At 26.8% G+C, this 18,170-nt stretch overlaps 1 non-coding gene across 1 annotated transcript; it reads left to right on the top strand.

Annotated features, from left to right (window-relative positions):
* Positions 1-6,676: 6,676 nt before the first annotated feature.
* Positions 6,677-6,756, top strand: TRNAL-UAG (transfer RNA leucine (anticodon UAG)). The gene has a single exon. It is a non-coding gene; the product is annotated as a tRNA-Leu (tRNA).
* The last annotated feature ends 11,414 nt before the right edge of the window (positions 6,757-18,170 follow it).

An 18,170-nucleotide genomic window follows, 5' to 3' on the forward strand; every position in this document is an offset into this window, starting at 1 on the left:
TTTTATTTAAATTTTATATATAAAAAATATATATTTCTTAAATATCTACAGGTATGTCATTCACGGGTACCAGCGGACTTTAAAAAAATCCGCATATATTTTTTGAATGGGTCCCGACTTGTAAACAAACGGGTAGCATATGAGTTTTTTTTTTTTTAAGGTTGGGTAGCAAGTAGGTATTATCCGTGTAAAATAAACTTTTTAAATATAGGAACTCATCTAAGTTGGTCATCAAACATCGGCTCTAATACCCCTAATTGGTTTTTGATGAAGAATTATCAAGAAGAGCACTTAATGAGACAGAATATCAAAACCACATAAGGAATTAACACCGCATGCAACAAAAAACCTTAAGATAATGAGTTTTTGAATCTTCTTCCTTATATAGTATTCAATTTTTTCATCTTTATTCAATATAAAACTTAAAACTACATTTGGATTCTCAACACGAATTCAAAAATGTAGATTTCGTAAAATAGTATATGCAAAATAACAAACTACAAGACACATATCAAATACACACTTTCTATTTTTTATTTCTTCTTATTATTTGATTTGTCCTGAAATTCATTTACATCTCCAATATATTTTCCGTCTTATCCCAACTATGTTTTATTACTTATTAACATTAAATATTATGTTTTATTCCATCAACTTCTGATATATATTATATATAATTTAAAAATATTAAAAATTCATAATATATATACATATCATATAAAGAATTTCAAAATTTAACAGGGACCATGACACCCCAACCTCTTAAAAGCTCCACCTCCGATAATATTAAAGAGAGTTTAAAAGATAAAATTATAGAAAGATGAAATTTATAAATTAAATATTATAATCTATGTTTATATTTTTCATTTCTATTATCTATTGTAAAATTATATTTTTGAAAAAAAAAAGATTAGGTCTCATGTAGAGTTTCTGAAGGTGTTTAATTAATTCGAATTTCATAATATTTTAATTTTTTTTTATCGTATTCAATCAAGATTATAAGGAATTGTTATTTTTAGAGGATTCAATTGATTTTTTTTTAAAATAAAATAGAATAATATGGTATTCAAAAATATGTATTCTTAATAGTTTACCTAATTTTATGTGACCTTTTATATATAAATGTTGTTTATAAAACAATTTTACACAAATATGCGAGCTGATAGATATTTTGAAGGTCAGTTTCCTAAGAAGGTAATTATGTTGATAGGTATTTTGAGGTTGAATTTTTGGAGAAGATATATTGTCATTGAAATTTGGCTCAATTCACATAAAAAAAAATGATCCCAACCTAAATCTAAATATAATTATGAGTTTTATTTCTTATAAGGTACTCAAAATTTTCATTTTATCCGATGTAGAACATAAATTAAGGATGTGTTCACTTGTGAAATCGATTTGAGAGAGGTGATGTACTCGAGTGAATTAAATGATGAAGTTTGTATTATTCACTTTAAGCCTTCGTTTGTTTCAGGGAGTGAATTTAAGGGAAAAGAGGACTCAAGTTGAGTTGTTTGAATTAAGAAAAAAATGGTAAGATTTGAAAAGAAATGAGAGAAAAGTTTATGAGAATCAGTGAGTTATATAATGAATGTGATAAATTAAAATAAATAGACCATCATCAATCCCTCTCAACTTTTTAAAATAAAGAATTTAATATTTAAAAGCTAACCTCTACAACCACCAATGCATGCATGATGACAACTGTGTTTTCATAAATCTGGTCAGAAATAAATTAACATAACCAAAACAAGAAATATTAAATATCTACCATAATTTTCAAACTTAAATCCCAATAATTTATAAATATTTAACAGTTAACCTCTACCACTACCAATGCATGCAGGAGGACAGCTGTGTTTTCAGAAATCTGGTCAGAAATAAATTAACATAAACAAAACAAGAAATATTAAATATTTACCATAATTTTCAAACTTAAATCTCAATAATTTCTAAATATTTAACAGTCAACCTCTAACACCACCAATGCATGCAGGAGCAATGGCAGACCTTGGTGTTGACAAAGGGTGTCATGCCCCACCCCCCCCCCCCCATTTTTTTTTATATTTTTATTATTTTAAATACATTTTTTTAAATTTAATATTTTTAATATATTTTATACTCTAGTAAAATTTTATACAGTTATATCATATTTCAGAAAAAAAAATTCTATATTTATTTTTTAATTGTACATTTTAAATATTTTTAAAAAAGGATAATTATTTTATTATTATTTTTTAATTGATTATTTATTTAATTTAACCATTTTTTTATTTCATTAATTTTAAACATTAATTTATATTATAATAATAACAATAAAAATAATCATAACATGAAAATTAATTATAGTAATATTATAAAAATAATTTATATTTAATTTTATAATTATAATAATAGCAATGATTATAATTTTATTATTTTTTATTATCGTAAAAAGGTAAGTATAATGTTTTTACTAGATTTTATAAAAATTTTGGAATTACTCTTTTGGTTATTATTTTCATTCAAAAATATGAAGTTAGTCCTCTAGTTTTTTTTTTTAGTTCTAATTTGGTCCTATTTTTTAGAAAATGATGCAATTTTGTCTTAAATTTCTTAAATTAGACCAAAATTTTTTTATCAAAATGGAAGTTTTGAATAAGGATTGTTTACTTTGTTGATGTAATGGACATAATCTTAGAGTTAATTTTGATGAAAAATCCTTATTCTGTTTCGAGAAATTTAACAAAAAAGATTAAATTGCATCAATTTTTAAAAATTGACACCTAATCGAGACTACAAAATATTAGAAGACATTTTAGGACGAAAAACTGAACCAGAAGAATAATTCAACAAAATTTTAGCACCCCCAAAGTATTAGCTGAAGATCCACCACTGTGCAGAAGGACAACTCTGTTTTCAGAAATCTAGTCACAAATAAATGACATAAACAAAACAAGAAATATGAAATATTTACCATAATTTTCAAACTTAAATCCCAATAATTTCTAAATATTTAACGGTCAACCTCTACCACCACCCATGCATGCAGAAGGACAACTGTGTTTTTAGAAATCTGATCAGAAATAAATTGACATAAACAAAACAAGAAATATTAAATATTTACCATAGATTTCAAACTTAAATCCCAATAATTTCAAAATATTTAACAGTCAACCTCTACCACCACCAATGCATGCAGGAGGACAACTGTGTTCTCAGAAATCTGGTCAAAAATAAATTCACATAAACAAAACAAGAAATATGAAATATTTACCATAATTTTCAAACTTAAATCCCAATAATTTTTAAATATTTAACAGTCAACTTCTACCACCACCAATGCATGCAGGAGGACAACTGTGTTTTTAGAAATCTGGTCAGAAATAAATTGACAAAAACAAAACAAGAAATATGAAATATTTACCATAACTTTCAAACTTAAATTCCAATAATTTATAAATACTTAACAGTTAACCTCTACCACCACCAATGCATGTAGGAGAACAACTGTGTTTTCAGAAATCTGGTCAGAAATAAATTGAAAAAAACAAAACAAGGAATATGAAATATTTACCACAATTTTAAAACTTAAATCCTAATAATTTCTAAATATCTAACAATCAACCTCTACCACCACAAGTGCATGCAGCAGGAAAACTGTGTTTTCAGAAATCTGAGCAGAAATACATTGACATAAACAAAACAAGAAATATTAAATATTTACCATAATTTTCAAACTTAAATTCCAATAATTTATAAATATTTAACAATTAACCTCTACCACCACCAATGCATGCAGGAGGATGACTGTGTTTTCAGAAATCTGGTCAGAAATAAGTTGACATAAACAAAACAAATATTAAATATTTAACATAGATTTCAAACTTAAATCCCAATAATTTCTAAATATTTAACAGTTAACCTCTACCACCACCAATGCATGCAGGAGGACAACTGTCTTCTCATAAATCTGGTCAGAAATAAATTGGCATAAACAAAACAAGAAATATGAAATATTTACCACAATTTTCAAACTTAAATTCTAATAATTTCTAAATATTTAACAATCAACCTCTACCACCACCAATGCATGCAGGAGGACAACTGTGTTTTCAGAAATCTGGTCAAAAATAAATATACATAAACAAAACAAGAAATATGAAATATTTACCACAATTTTCAAACTTATATCCCAATAATTTATAAATATTTAACAATTAACCTATACCACAACCAATGCATGCAGGAGGACAACTGTGTTTTCAGAAATCTGGTCAGAAATAAATTGACATAAACAAAATAAGAAATATGAAATATTTACCATAATTTTCAAACTTAAATTCAAATAATTTCTAAATATTTAACAATCAACCTCTACCACCGCCAATGCATGCAGGACGACAACTGTGTTTTCACAAATCTGGTCAGAAATAAATTGACATAAACTAAACATGAAATATGAAATATTTACCACAATTTTCAAACTTAAATCCCAATAATTTATAAATATTTAACAGTTAACCTCTACCACAACCAATGCATGCAAGAGGACAACTGTGTTTTCAGAAATCTGGTCAGAAATAAATTGACATAAACAAAACAAAAAATATTAAATATTTACCATAATTTTCAAATTTAAATCCCAATAATTTCTAAATATTTAACAATCAACCTCTACCACCGCCAATGCATGCAGGAGGACAACTGTGTTTTCAGAAATCTGGTCAGAAATAAATTGACATAAACTAAACAAGAAATATGAAATATTTACCACAATTTTCAAACTTAAATCCCAATAATTTATAAATATTTAACAGTTAACCTCTACCACCACCGATGCATGCAGGAGGACAACTGTGTTTTCAGAAATCTGGTCAGAAATAAATTGACATAAATAAAACAAAAAATATTAAATATTTACCATAATTTTCAAATTTAAATCCCAATAATTTATAAATATTTAACAATTAACCTCTACCACCACCAATGCCTGCAGGATGACAATTGTGTTTTCATAAATCTGGTCAGAAATAAATTGGCATAAACAAAAAAGAAATATGAAATATTTACCACAATTTTCAAACTTAAATTCCAATAATTTCTAAATATTTAACAATCAACCTCTACCACCACCAATGCATGCAGGAGGACAAGTGTGCTTTCAGAAATCTGGTCAAAAATAAATATACATAAACAAAACAAAAATATGAAATATTTACCACAATTTTCAAACTTAAATCCCAATAATTTATTAATATTTAATAGTTAACCTCTACCACCACCAATGCATGCAGGAGGGGAGGATAACTGTGTTTTCAGAAATATGGTCAGAAATAAATTGATATAAACAAAACAAGAAATATTAAATATTTACCATAATTTTCAAACTTAAATCCCAATAATTTATAAATATTTAACAGTTAACCTCTACCACCACCAAATGGAGGAAGACAACTGTGTTTTCAGAAATCTGGTCAAAAATAAATTGACACAAACAAAACAAGAAATATGAAATTTTTACCACAATTTTCAAACTTAAATCACAATAATTTCTAAATATTTAACAATCAACCTCTACCACCACCAATACATACAGGAGGACAACTGTGTTTTCAGAAATCTGATCAGAAATAAATTGACATAAACAAAACAAGAAATATTAAATATCTACCATAATTTTCAAACTTAAATCCCAATAATTTCTAAATTTTATATTAATTTTATTTACTTCTATCATAATTATCTAATACAATTTATAAATTTCAAATTTATAATAATTTAATAAAAAGTGTTTAATTTTATTCAATCGCGATTAATATAATTTTTTTGTATTCTATCAAAACTTTATTCTAAATAAGATGTTTATTAATTTAATCTAATAATTTAACTTTTAATTAATTAAAATTGAATAATTTATATTTCAAAATAAAGTACTAATCAATTACAATTTTTTATGATAAATATCATTTTTCTCTAATGGCCTAAAAAAATTTAAAATTATAATCTAATTAATTACAACCTTTTATAATATATTATTTTAGTTAATGACGTAAAAAAATTAAAATTTTTCCTATAATGGATTTAACAACGAAATTAAATTAAATATTTTCCTGTAATTACGTAACAAATTTAAAAATATTATTTTAAATAATATAGATTTGTAATTCTTTTTACTATACAAAAATATCATAATATTTAATAAATAAAAACATGCATTTTTAACAAAAAAAATAGTTTTCCACTTTAAAAAATTAATATATTATACAATAAAAAGATCAAAACAATAAAAAGTATGATAATAAAATAGTAATTCTATAAGAACCTATAAAACTTTCCGCTCAAATTTTTTTATTATAAAGAATACTTTCTCCACACTCCTTTAAATTTGTCCTTACAAATGATCTCAAATAAGCCGAAAGAAACACAATATTTACCTATATATGTATGCTTTACTAGAATAAATTAGTAGAAACAAACTGAGGGACACCTTCAATTTTTTCTAAATTTTGTTTAATTGCGTTTCAGCGAAAATTTATTATTTTAATTTTAAGTGGCATTTGAGTATTAAGGGACAGTTTGGTTGAGTGGTTTAAGGCGTTATTTTTAGGCATTGGTTCGAAAGGGCAGGTGTGGGTTCAAATTTTTTTTTTCATGTTTAATGTCAAATTTATAATCCCAATCACTAATACTCAAAGACAGTTTGGCCGAGTGGTCTAAGGCGCCAGATTTAGGCTCTGGTCCGAAAGGGCGTGGGTTCAAATCCCACAGCTGTCATATTTGTTTTTTTTTTAATTTTTAGATTTAATATTTTATTGCTTTTGCTTGCCAGCTAAAATTTATGATTCCAATTATATATTTTTTTGTTATTTCTATCTGATTATCATATTACATAACTTACAAATCTATATTTTTTTCTTTAAATATATATTACTTATCGATACACTTTTTAGCATTCATGAATCACTAAAATATTTCGTATGAAATTAAAACTAACATATTTTAAAATAAGGGTAAAATATAATTAAAAAAAACAAATCCATCACAATTAAAATATTTTTTATGAAATATTTAAAAACTAACCTATAGAGATACATTGACGGTGTGTTTGGACCAGTGGCAGATCTTGACAACTAATGTAGGAGAGCCAAAATAATATGTACAAAATTTATATATTTAATTATTGTCATTAATACTATAAAATTAATACATAATTTAGTATATCTGTATCTAAAAAAATTGTATCTACAAAAGAAATCATATATTATAAATACGAGACTCCTCACTTGTAATTATTTTTTGAACCTTAAAAAAAGGCTCATCTAATTGAACAATTAAATTATTAGTATCTTGTCCCTAGTATGTGTGTAAAGAAGTTAAATCTGTTTCTTTAAAAAATAAATCTATTATTTTATTTTTTATCAATATATCTATTTTTTTTTAAATTTAAGATTAAAAAACAATTTATCATAATCAAATCAAATATTCAAAAACGTAATTACGAAAAGAAAACTTTATGATAATTGAGCAACAATTAAAAATTGGTTATGAAAAAACACATCAGATTATTTTTTTTCCTTTATATTAATAAAAAGTGAATGTACACATACTAAGACTCATGAGATTAAAAAGATAATAGTAATTATTAAACTAATATTTCATTATCAAGTGAGACAAAAGAGAGTTATTTCTTTTTTAATAATAGAAGAAAACATATGAAATATGAGAGTAAAAGTAATGAATTTGTGTCTAACTTTCTTATTTCTTCGTAAACAAAAAGAAAAACATGTGATAGTGGTGGATTAGTACAATATGTGATAAATTCAAAACACAATGAAAATAAAAAATATCTTAATAAATATGTGTATTCTTGTTTTATTATTTATTAATATTAAATGTTGTGTTACAAAAAGAATAAAAATATATCTAATTTAATTTTTAATGTATAAACTACATTATAATTTAAAAAAAATAAAAAAATTAAAATTTTTAAATATATAAATATATTAATTTAAAAAAAACAAAAAATTTACATCTGCCATTGACATGCGCTGAAAGAATCGATTTTAATTGAATCGATTTCATGGACGCGTAAGCTAATACTATTTGCTTTTATGTGGACATGAATATTTTAGTTTTAAATTGATTTTAAAATCAAACAATTATAGATTTTATGTTGATAAACCAATTATATGTCAAAAGGACGTGCAATCAAACACACACTGAATCCCTTTTTCAATTTCACATCAATATTCATTGTTTTTTGTTCTCATTTGTTTTAAAACATATTTTATATGCTCATTATAAGAAAATATTTTATTAACAATTAATTTTAGTGAGAAAAAAATGTTAGTCACTATAATTAGGTCTCTAAAAATGAGTGGATTTATGAGTAAAGTTTGTGAAAGAAAGTTTGTGAGTAATTTGATGAATGAGATAAATTAAAAATTAAGTTGATGGAAAGAAAAACAAGATTACCAAATTGTCCTTGATTTTAAAAATAATTTAAAATTATAATTATATGAGTTAGATTTATTTTAGAAAAAATATTAAAATTAATAAATTAAAATAATATATTCTAATAAAAATATTTATAAAAAATTTTAATAAAAAAATTAAAATTAATAATTACTTTTTAAACTTTTTTATAACTATTTTGAAATTTTAGGTATTAATTATTTTCTTAAACATAATTTTAAAAGTCATATTTTACATTATTATCATAATTAAATTGAGGGCAAAAATGTAATCTTTTTTATATCCCCTCAAATCATGCATAAGAGAGAATAATGGAAAATGGAGGAATCCCCATCCACGAAAGAGCATGTGGCGTGTGCTTGTTTCTTACGATTTACACCTAAATGGAAGCATGAATTTTCACGGTTGTAGGGAAAGAGGTCCCGCATCCAAGTGAATCCATATTCAAAAATAAACACACCCTTAAGGTTTTTGGTTTGAAGGTAATGTCAATTTTTTTGTGAAAGTTGGACTTAAGTTTCAATAGTATGATATTACTCTTGGAAATATTCATTAATAGTATTAAAGTCAATGATTTGTTTTGGTGACCAATTCAAACGATTACAATATGGGTGAAGAATCCTATATGTGATTGCTTGTATCAAAAGTCTTTCTGACAAGGATTTTAGACAAGTGTGTCTCATTATTGTGAACTTGTGATAAAACGACACTATAAGAAAGTCATTATTGAGTTACTCGTGGTTGGAAATATTTTCGCCCAATGAAAAGTGTACAAATGTAGAAGAGACTCACCCGAAAATATTTTTAGGAATCCAAGTATTAGACCGTGTTCTCTTGCAAGAAATTACTATTCAAGGGTGATAGGAAACACTGCTTTTAAGAGATTTTTCGTGTTTCTTTTTACTAAATGAAAAGCAAGGGAAGGTAATGATTTGGGAGATCTCTCTCCATATGTCATCCTTTTTTCAAGATGACATTTGAGGGTGTTTATAACCATTTTACCAATATACCCTAATTATTTTATTACAAAATACAACAACATTGCACCCTCATATGTTCTCATGTGTACTTCTTTAGATATTATGTGATATTTTGAGTTGACTTTCTATTAATGGTGTGATTAAAAATGTTTATTTTTTTGTTTAATATTGAAAATTAAAATATTTAATTTTTCTAATAAAAAACATTATAATATTTTTTCAATTAATAAATATTATTAATAATTTATTCATCATAAAAAAAATCAAAGTTAATTACAACTTATCTAAATATCATTTTATAGTATTTTTAACACTAAGAACAATTTGATAATTTTACTTTTTCATCTATTAAATTTTATTTTTTATTAATCACATCAGTCAAATCTTTTATCAATTTTCACAAAATTTACTATCTAATTAACTTTGTGAAGCACACTTTTTGCATTTTTAAGTTTTGGGCCCAAATTGGTAAAAGGCTGTAGGCCAACCCATTTGTTTCCACTTCGGGAAATCCCTTCAGCTTTTCCACTCAGCACTTTACTATTTTTCTCATGCATCCAAAACAATTCCAACTCTTTCCTCTCCTTTGAAGCAGAAGTTGTGCTAATAACCTTGCAAAACCCTCCTCCTAGCTAACTGAACAATTTGTCCCTCCGTGTAAGTCGAACTCAAACCCTTTTTTGTTCCTTTTCTTTTTAGTTCCAAAGTTCTGGCCTAATGCGGTTTATGGTCAAGTAATTGACTGTGTCTTCCGTGTTCTTGTTTTCCAGCTCCTTAAGCTGTAGACATGCGGTATTGCTCCTCTGGTTGGTCTTGGTTTTGCTTGGGTTAGCACCTGTCAAGGTAAGGGAAGCTAGGGTTCAACGTTTTCTTTTTTAAAAGAATATTGCATGTTTTTGGGTTATGAATCATGTTTATAATGTCTATTTATTGTTGTGATTGTGTGGAAATGATAATGCATGCGTGAGCAAGGGAGGAATCTGCTATTTTCGCCCAAGCGAGTGACTCTCACCTAAGCGAGAATAGCAGAAACTCACCCTTGTTTCTGCTCGAGTGGTCGCTCAGGCGAGGAATCTCAACTTTTGAGCGAGAGTAATCTCACCCTAACGAGAAGGTCTCACTTAAGTGAGAACTTGCAGAAACCTCATAGTGCCATTGCTCGAGCTCTCGCCTAGGCGAGAAGGGTTCACTAGAGCAAGAGAATCCCTTTCGCTTGAGCGAGGACCTCTAGCTTGAGCTAGACTCGTGCAGGAAAACTGTAATTGTTGAATTTGTTCCATGATTGATTGATTTACTTTTTAAAGCACAAAGAATGGTGCCATGTATGCTTTTTGTGATGTAATGAGACTGAAATTGTTGTGCTTGGTATGAAATGATAATGGATGCATGAAAATATGTATATGGTATGTGCTTGACGTAATTCCATGAGTCTCTTGGAGGGGCTTTATGGTGGTGTTATTGTAGTGTATGTAATGAAATAAGGATTCAAGTAAAGTTGCATTATGACACTCTAACGAATCAGTCAGACTCACATAGAGTAAATTGGTTCAGGTGGTGAGAGTAGTGAGAGGTCATAGTCTCTGGCAAGATAATCGCCTTAGATGATCATGGACTAACATTGTACGTGGTAGGGTGAAACTCATTGGCAATAGCTCTGCAGAGCAGTAGAGGCCACCACAAGTGCAAGCAACCTGAATCCGATCTCATTACATGTATCCAGATAATTGAGTTAGAGGGTCTATCATGGTTGCTATCACATGTTACTTGTGTTTAATAATTTTCTTGCTCACATATATGTTAAAATCATTTTCACTAGCGTACCCTTTCTTTCTCTCTGTGTTTGTTTCTTGTTTGATTTTCTTTTTTGCAATGATCACCAAATGTTGGTGTGAGCAGATCTGGAAACCCCTAGTGATCACCATGGTGATGGAGATGTTGCTGTTTAGTTAGGTGATGATAGATCTTGCTCATTATGAGTCTCTTTCGAAGAACAATTTTATTTTAAATTCTTTGCTCTGTGAACAATCTTTGGCAAGACTATTTTGTTTTATGAACCACGCTTATGACATTGTTTTGTGTCCTTGATCTGTCCTTGATCTTTGCTCTGTGAACAATCCTTGGCAAGACTATAATGATTGATTCTTCTATACTTATGTCGTGTGTTCTACTTTATATTATAATTTGTGATGTTTTATTTATTAGAATTTATCTATTAAATGGAATGTCACAAATTTCACTCTCAAATTCATCCAAATTAATTCTTTCCCTCTTCTTCAAATCATTCTTCCCAAAGAATACAGCCTAAATGTTTGTAGGTAATTTATGTAGACCGGTTTAGATAGTACTTGATTTTGAGGATTCTGTTTTAAGTAAGGGGAATAAGACCGGTTATTGAAGGAAATGTGGAAAATAATAATACATGGGTTTTTAGACTTGGTTTGAGTTGCAAAAAAGAAAAAAAAAGAAAGAAGAAGCTGGGCAATGATTTCAGTGATGTTGCGGTTCCAATAGAACATAAGATGAGTTTTTTTTCTTCTCTAAATACACCTCTTTCTCTCCCTTCAGACCATTTCCTTTAAACTTCTTCTCCAATGTGACCCTTTGATCTTCAAACTAATTACATGAGAGTGCAAATCCACAAACCCACATATATCAACTGGAGTAATTGAATTCATTAAAACAAAAAACATATACATAATAAATGTGTTTTATGATATCAATAAACAAAGATAATATTTAAAATATTGACGGTTACTTTAATATTTAAAAATGATAAATATTTATTTTTCTGAAATCCACACAAAAATAATGAAGGATTAGTGGAATGAATTTCTGTTAATCTTATCTATCCATTTTATTTTAAATAAAATGTTTAAATTAATTAAATAATAAATATATTTACTTTTTTATAAAGAAATTATTAACATCTTTGTACATTTTTTTCCTTTTTCTTCATTAATAATTTTTTTTTGATATAGAAAGTACATTTAAAATAAGATAAAAGGATAAGATGAAGAATAAGTAAATCCAGTCGACTTTAGAGTAAATGAATTCCGGTTCCAAAACTATAATATAAATAAATACAATGAATATACATGCCACTATTTTATGATAATAAAATTATAATTATAAAAATAAATATAAATAATTTTCATAATTTAATTATAGATAAGTTTTATTTATTTTATAAATAATTTGTATTTATTTAGTAGATGATTTTTGTTTATTTATTTTTAAAAATAGTTAAATTTAAAATATTAATTAAATTTGAATAAAACAGTACTAGGATAAAAAATAGACACCGAAAAGAAAAATTCACATTATATATATATATATATATATATATATATATATATATATATATTTAAAAGAATAGATATTGAAATAATGGCTTAATTAACAGAGGAACGCATGTAAATCCGTTTGACTGTGAAGGCCAGAATTTGAAACATATGTAATTTGTAAAACTCATTCATTTGTGAGTTTATCTCTTTTAAAGAAAACTTAGAAATACGGTTTTAAAATTTTTAAATTTCACTCGTTTTAAAAATCTATCTATATTGTCATATACATTTTTGTTTATTTTATAACGTATATCTTAAACCACCTAAAATATATTTTCTAAATAATGTTTCTTTAATCAATAACTTTATATTAAATAAATAAGTGGTGCATAATCAATTAACAATCATTGAACATAAAAGTTCTTACATTTCATATATGTTTTCTAAAAACTATTTTTACTTAACTTACATATCTTATTTGTATAATTTAAACAAATTAAATTTTTTAAGGCTTTTGTATATCATAAGGTTTACAGATTGTGTGGGTGGTTCACAAACCCAAACCATTCTCTAATGATTTAGCTTCTATAATTAGATTGGATAACTTAACCTTAATTAAAATAATCTGAAATAATAAAGATTATTTACTGAAAAAATATGTATAATATACACGTACTTGATGTATTGAAATTAAAAGATGGATGTATTTTCGGATTTTTTTTATATAAATATTTCAAGAAAACAATTATCTATAAATTAAAATGAACTTATGTTAAAGTCAAAGTAAAATTTAGAAAAATTATAAAAAAATATCTTTATAAATTAGTTTATATATAAATTGATTTTAACTTATAAAAAAAATATTTTAATTTTATTTTCTATTTTTTTAGGAGGAGTCTTTATGAAGAAAATTTATTCTAACCTAACTCCAATGTCCTATTTTAACACATTTTAGCATAAGAATATATTGAAGAAAAATTAAATAAACTTCTTTAGAAACTAAAGTTAAATTTAGCTTGTGCTAAGTTAATAAATAAATAAGTTATATGAGAGAATTTTATAAATTAATTTATGGATAATTTAATTTTAATATATAATTTTTATTATATGAGAATTGTCCATGACAAAAAAAAAAAAATTGAATGTTGTGGCTATCTTAGCATAAATCTATTGAAAAGGTAGTAGAAATATTTAATATAAACAATTATAAGTTTGTTAGTATTTACTTACATGCCACTTCAAGTTTATCTTAAAGTGATGGTGTTCTACTACAAGTGAAAGAAAAAAATGTAGAAGATTTCGTATATATGAAGTTGGTAGTTTGATGTATGTTAAGATTTGTATAAGACTAGACTCATGTTGTCAGTCATTTCCTTGCTAATCCTAAAAATATTTATAGAATTTGTTTATGCTTTGGAAGTAGTAACCATGTGTTAAATGGTTATGCAAAGGCAAAATATGTTGGTGATATGGATTATAGGTAATCTACTAGTGATGATATGATGACTTTTGTAAGAAGAGCAATGCTATGACAATCAAGACTATAAAAATGCGTTGCTCTATTTTCTACAGAGGTAGAATATATTGTTATAAGAGAAGTTGCTAAGGAGCTCTTGTAGATTCATAACTTTTTCCAAATTATAATCATCACAAGAAAAATATATTTTGTATTGTGATTATCAAAATGCAATTCATCTCAATAAGAACATGACCTTTTTTTTGGTTAAATATGTTTTTGGTCTTTAACTTTTAGTGAAAATTGGAAATAGTCCATCATCGAAACTTTAGCCTAATTTAGTCCCTCAACTTTGGAAATGCATGTATTTAGTCCTTTTAACCAAATTTTTTTAAGTTTATTTGACGTTTTAAATGCATTTCATGATAGTATTTGAGTTATTTACATCGTTTAACTCATTTTCGCTTCAATGTTTACTTAGAAACGTGTTTAAAACATCAAATAAACTTAACAAAATTTGGTTAAAAGGACTAAATTCACCCATTTATTAAAGATGGGGGACTAAATTGGTCTAAAGTCTTGAGGAGGGACTAATTCCAATTTTCACTAAAAGTTAAGGGACCAAAAACATATTTAACCCTTTTTTTAATTTTATTCTTTTGATATTTTCCATCAAATTTTGTATAGTAGGGATCTCCCATTAAAATCACGTCCTTATGAATTCCAACCTTTAATCTCATAAATTATTATTCTATCTTCCCATTTCTGAAATTTTGTTCCTTTTTGTTGTTTGAATTGGCATATAGCCTTGGATAAATCTCCATGAGAAGTGCATTACCTAACCACTTGTCCTTTCAAAATTTGATCTTACGCTTCCTACCTCTCCATGATACACTATCCACAAACCAACTCCCTTGTTCTTCTTTCCCATTTTATTTCATTATGTTTCTCCACCACCATGATCAATTGTTATTATGAATGATGCTCGTTAAAACACTCCCTGTCCATACTTAGATTCAAAAACCTCTTTCCATAATCCTTCTTTTTCCATTCCTAACCTCTACCACCATTTTCCTAATAAGGCCCTATTAGATAGTGGATTTTCTTGATTTCTTTCCCCACACACATTGACATTTTGAAGAATGACAAGTAAAATAGTGCTAGTCTTGTTATTATAAATTTTACCAAACATGTTATTCCTACAAATGATAAATGTTCCCATTCCATCTTTTTATTTTGTTGTACATTCTTCCTAAAAGAGTGTTTTCTATGGTTTTTCCACTACTGACATATTTAAATATCTAAATGGAAAACTCATAATGTTACAATTAGTATTTCAAAATATCTTTCAATTGTATTCTTCTCTACCCCCACCCCTTCAATTTTGCTCTTGAAAAGGTTCACCTTAAGAACATAAGCAAGTTCAAAACCTCTTAAAGATGTATTTTAAGACCATAATATTCTTTGTTTTCTGTCCACATAAAAATAACATGTCATCTGCAAATTATAACATATGTATACTACTCGTCTTTACTCCTTCTAGCATCATTTTTCTGATAGCTTGTCACATAATTCGTCCTAACCCTTTGGCTACAATTAAAAATAGAAGTTGTGCAAGTAGATTGCCTTATCTAAGACCTTTTTCTGATTTAAATTCTTTAATTGAAATTTCATTATCTAGTATCGAGATAGATAATAATTCTAGACAAATCTTCACTCACTAATCCATTTTGAATTAAAACCTAATTTATCCATCATATAATACAAAAAAACCTCACCTTATTAAATTTATTAAATTGTATGCTTTCATAATCAACCATGAAAACTATGCATCTTTTCTTCTTTGGTCTTATTTCCTCTAAAGTTTCATTGGCTACCTATACACTCTCAAGTAGCCCTCTACCTTCCAAAAATGTAAATTGTGCTTGGTCAATACTCTTTTCAATCTTTTAGAGAGTGCTTTAAATATTATCTTATAAACACATCCCACTAGCGGTATTAGTCTATTATTATTCATTATTTATTGACTAACTCAAAGATAAATGCGTCAACAATAACCTAAGTTTCAATATCTATTTTTTTTCTTCTAAATCCCATACACATACATTGAGCACATATTTTACTTAAGATAGAGAAGATCCTGGTCCATATTGAGCTACACTTTGGGATCCATCATACGTGAAAAGCCCAAGTTTTTGCTAAACTATGCTTAATCCTAATGCCCTCTAAAATTGAAATGCATCCCCTCTTTTGATAAGCATATTTAAGATTTTAAAGCATGATCATAAGTTGATAACACTTCTTTTTTAAGTTAATTAACCTGCAAGCTACCCTAATCATATTTGTAATCCAAGTAGGTTTTGGCTTTCAAATTTTATAAGCAAAAGATGAGTTGAAAGTTGAAATGGACATGATTAGCTTTAGGCTGGAACTATAATCTGTTTCTCCTTTCTTCACGACAGCATGGAGATTGAAATTTGTTAATGTTGCGTTGCTCTTTTTTATTCTTGCAGCATGTTAGGTGAATGTTGAGTTGTCTAACTCAATAATTAGTGAATTCAATCTGCTACATATGGAATTCATACCCACATGCCTAATCTCTCCAACTACCAAAATCTTGGGACCATATTCTTGTTTTCAACAAGTGAAGTTCGAGGAAATTCATAAATAATCCATGCAATTATGATTTATGTTTGCCTCAAAACATGCTTCGGCTTAAGGACCAAACAAGTAAAGTTTTTGTTTCAGGCTTCAGAAGAAAATGTTTTGTTTCGATGGACCCAAGTCGGTCCGGCAGCAATATTACGAACAACGATCACATTTTTGAGATATTGTTAGTTTTAGATTGTGGATCTTTATCATGGTTTTGTTTTAAAAAACGTCTCGAAGGATGAAAGAAGGAATAAATATTTAAACTGAGTTTGACTTGCACTTCTAAACGAAGTGAAACTTATCGGGTGTTCGAAAATATATCTCAAAAACATTTTTTAGTACTCCAAAAAAGTTTCAAAAAAATTATTTTAAATAAAATTGTGATATATGTTTTAAGCTTTCCACGTTCTTAAACGGCCAGTGTCAAAACATAACCTCTTGGGTATATTTCATGTCTTTAAACTCTAAAATTTTACTTAAGGATTGATCTACATTTAAAAAGGGAATGGCATGATGGTACCAAAGCTAGAATATATGAAGATCGATTCAAGACTTTCATGAATTGAGACCCACCAAGCTTTTTGTAGCATAATAGTTTACTAACAACAGGGAAATGAATGAACGGTGTGCCTGGTCAATCAAATGGGCAAATCTTTTCTACCAAATCCTATTTGCATTTAATTTATGAAAATTTTGTTCTTTGGGGCTTGGGGACCAATTAGAATGGTTTCAGAATATCTTCAATCTGTGGGTGCAAAGCAAACCCTAAAGGTAGGGCCTTTATTTTTAGGGTTTAGAGATTCGTGATTATTTGATTAATCCAAGAAATTAAATGAAATAATCAATGGTTCCAATTGCTTCTGATTTTGTGATAAAAAAAATGTATAGGTGGAGATTGGGTTTCTCAAGCCCTAGTAGTAAAAGCTTCACTCCTACTTACCCTACTTAACTAACTTGAAACTAGATGATGCAACAGCTTTTTATATCTACGAAATATAATCTATTTAGGTTAATATTTATCACATAAACATTATGATGTAACAGTACTATTATAGTTTTTTTTTTTCCTTTTAAATTCATAATAAATAAGCTTTATCCCAATTCTTTTATGAATTTAGAAATATTCCACAAAATATTTGTACAAAAATTGTTTAACGAAATATGAAAAATTCTATTTGTGAAAGGGTATTCGGTAAAAGAAATTTTGCTCATATCTCATAATTATATCATTGGAATTATGAATTTTAGAAAATGTAAATCTTAGAAATGACTAATTTGTATTTGGTATTGGAAACCAAAAAGCTTTAAGGGTTTGTTCTCATACGAAGAAATACTATAGTA

This window comes from Vigna unguiculata, chromosome 7 (assembly GCF_037176805.1).
Source record: "Vigna unguiculata cultivar grain cowpea cultivar isolate G323 ecotype 2 chromosome 7, ASM3717680v1, whole genome shotgun sequence".
Lineage (NCBI taxonomy): Eukaryota > Viridiplantae > Streptophyta > Magnoliopsida > Fabales > Fabaceae > Vigna > Vigna unguiculata.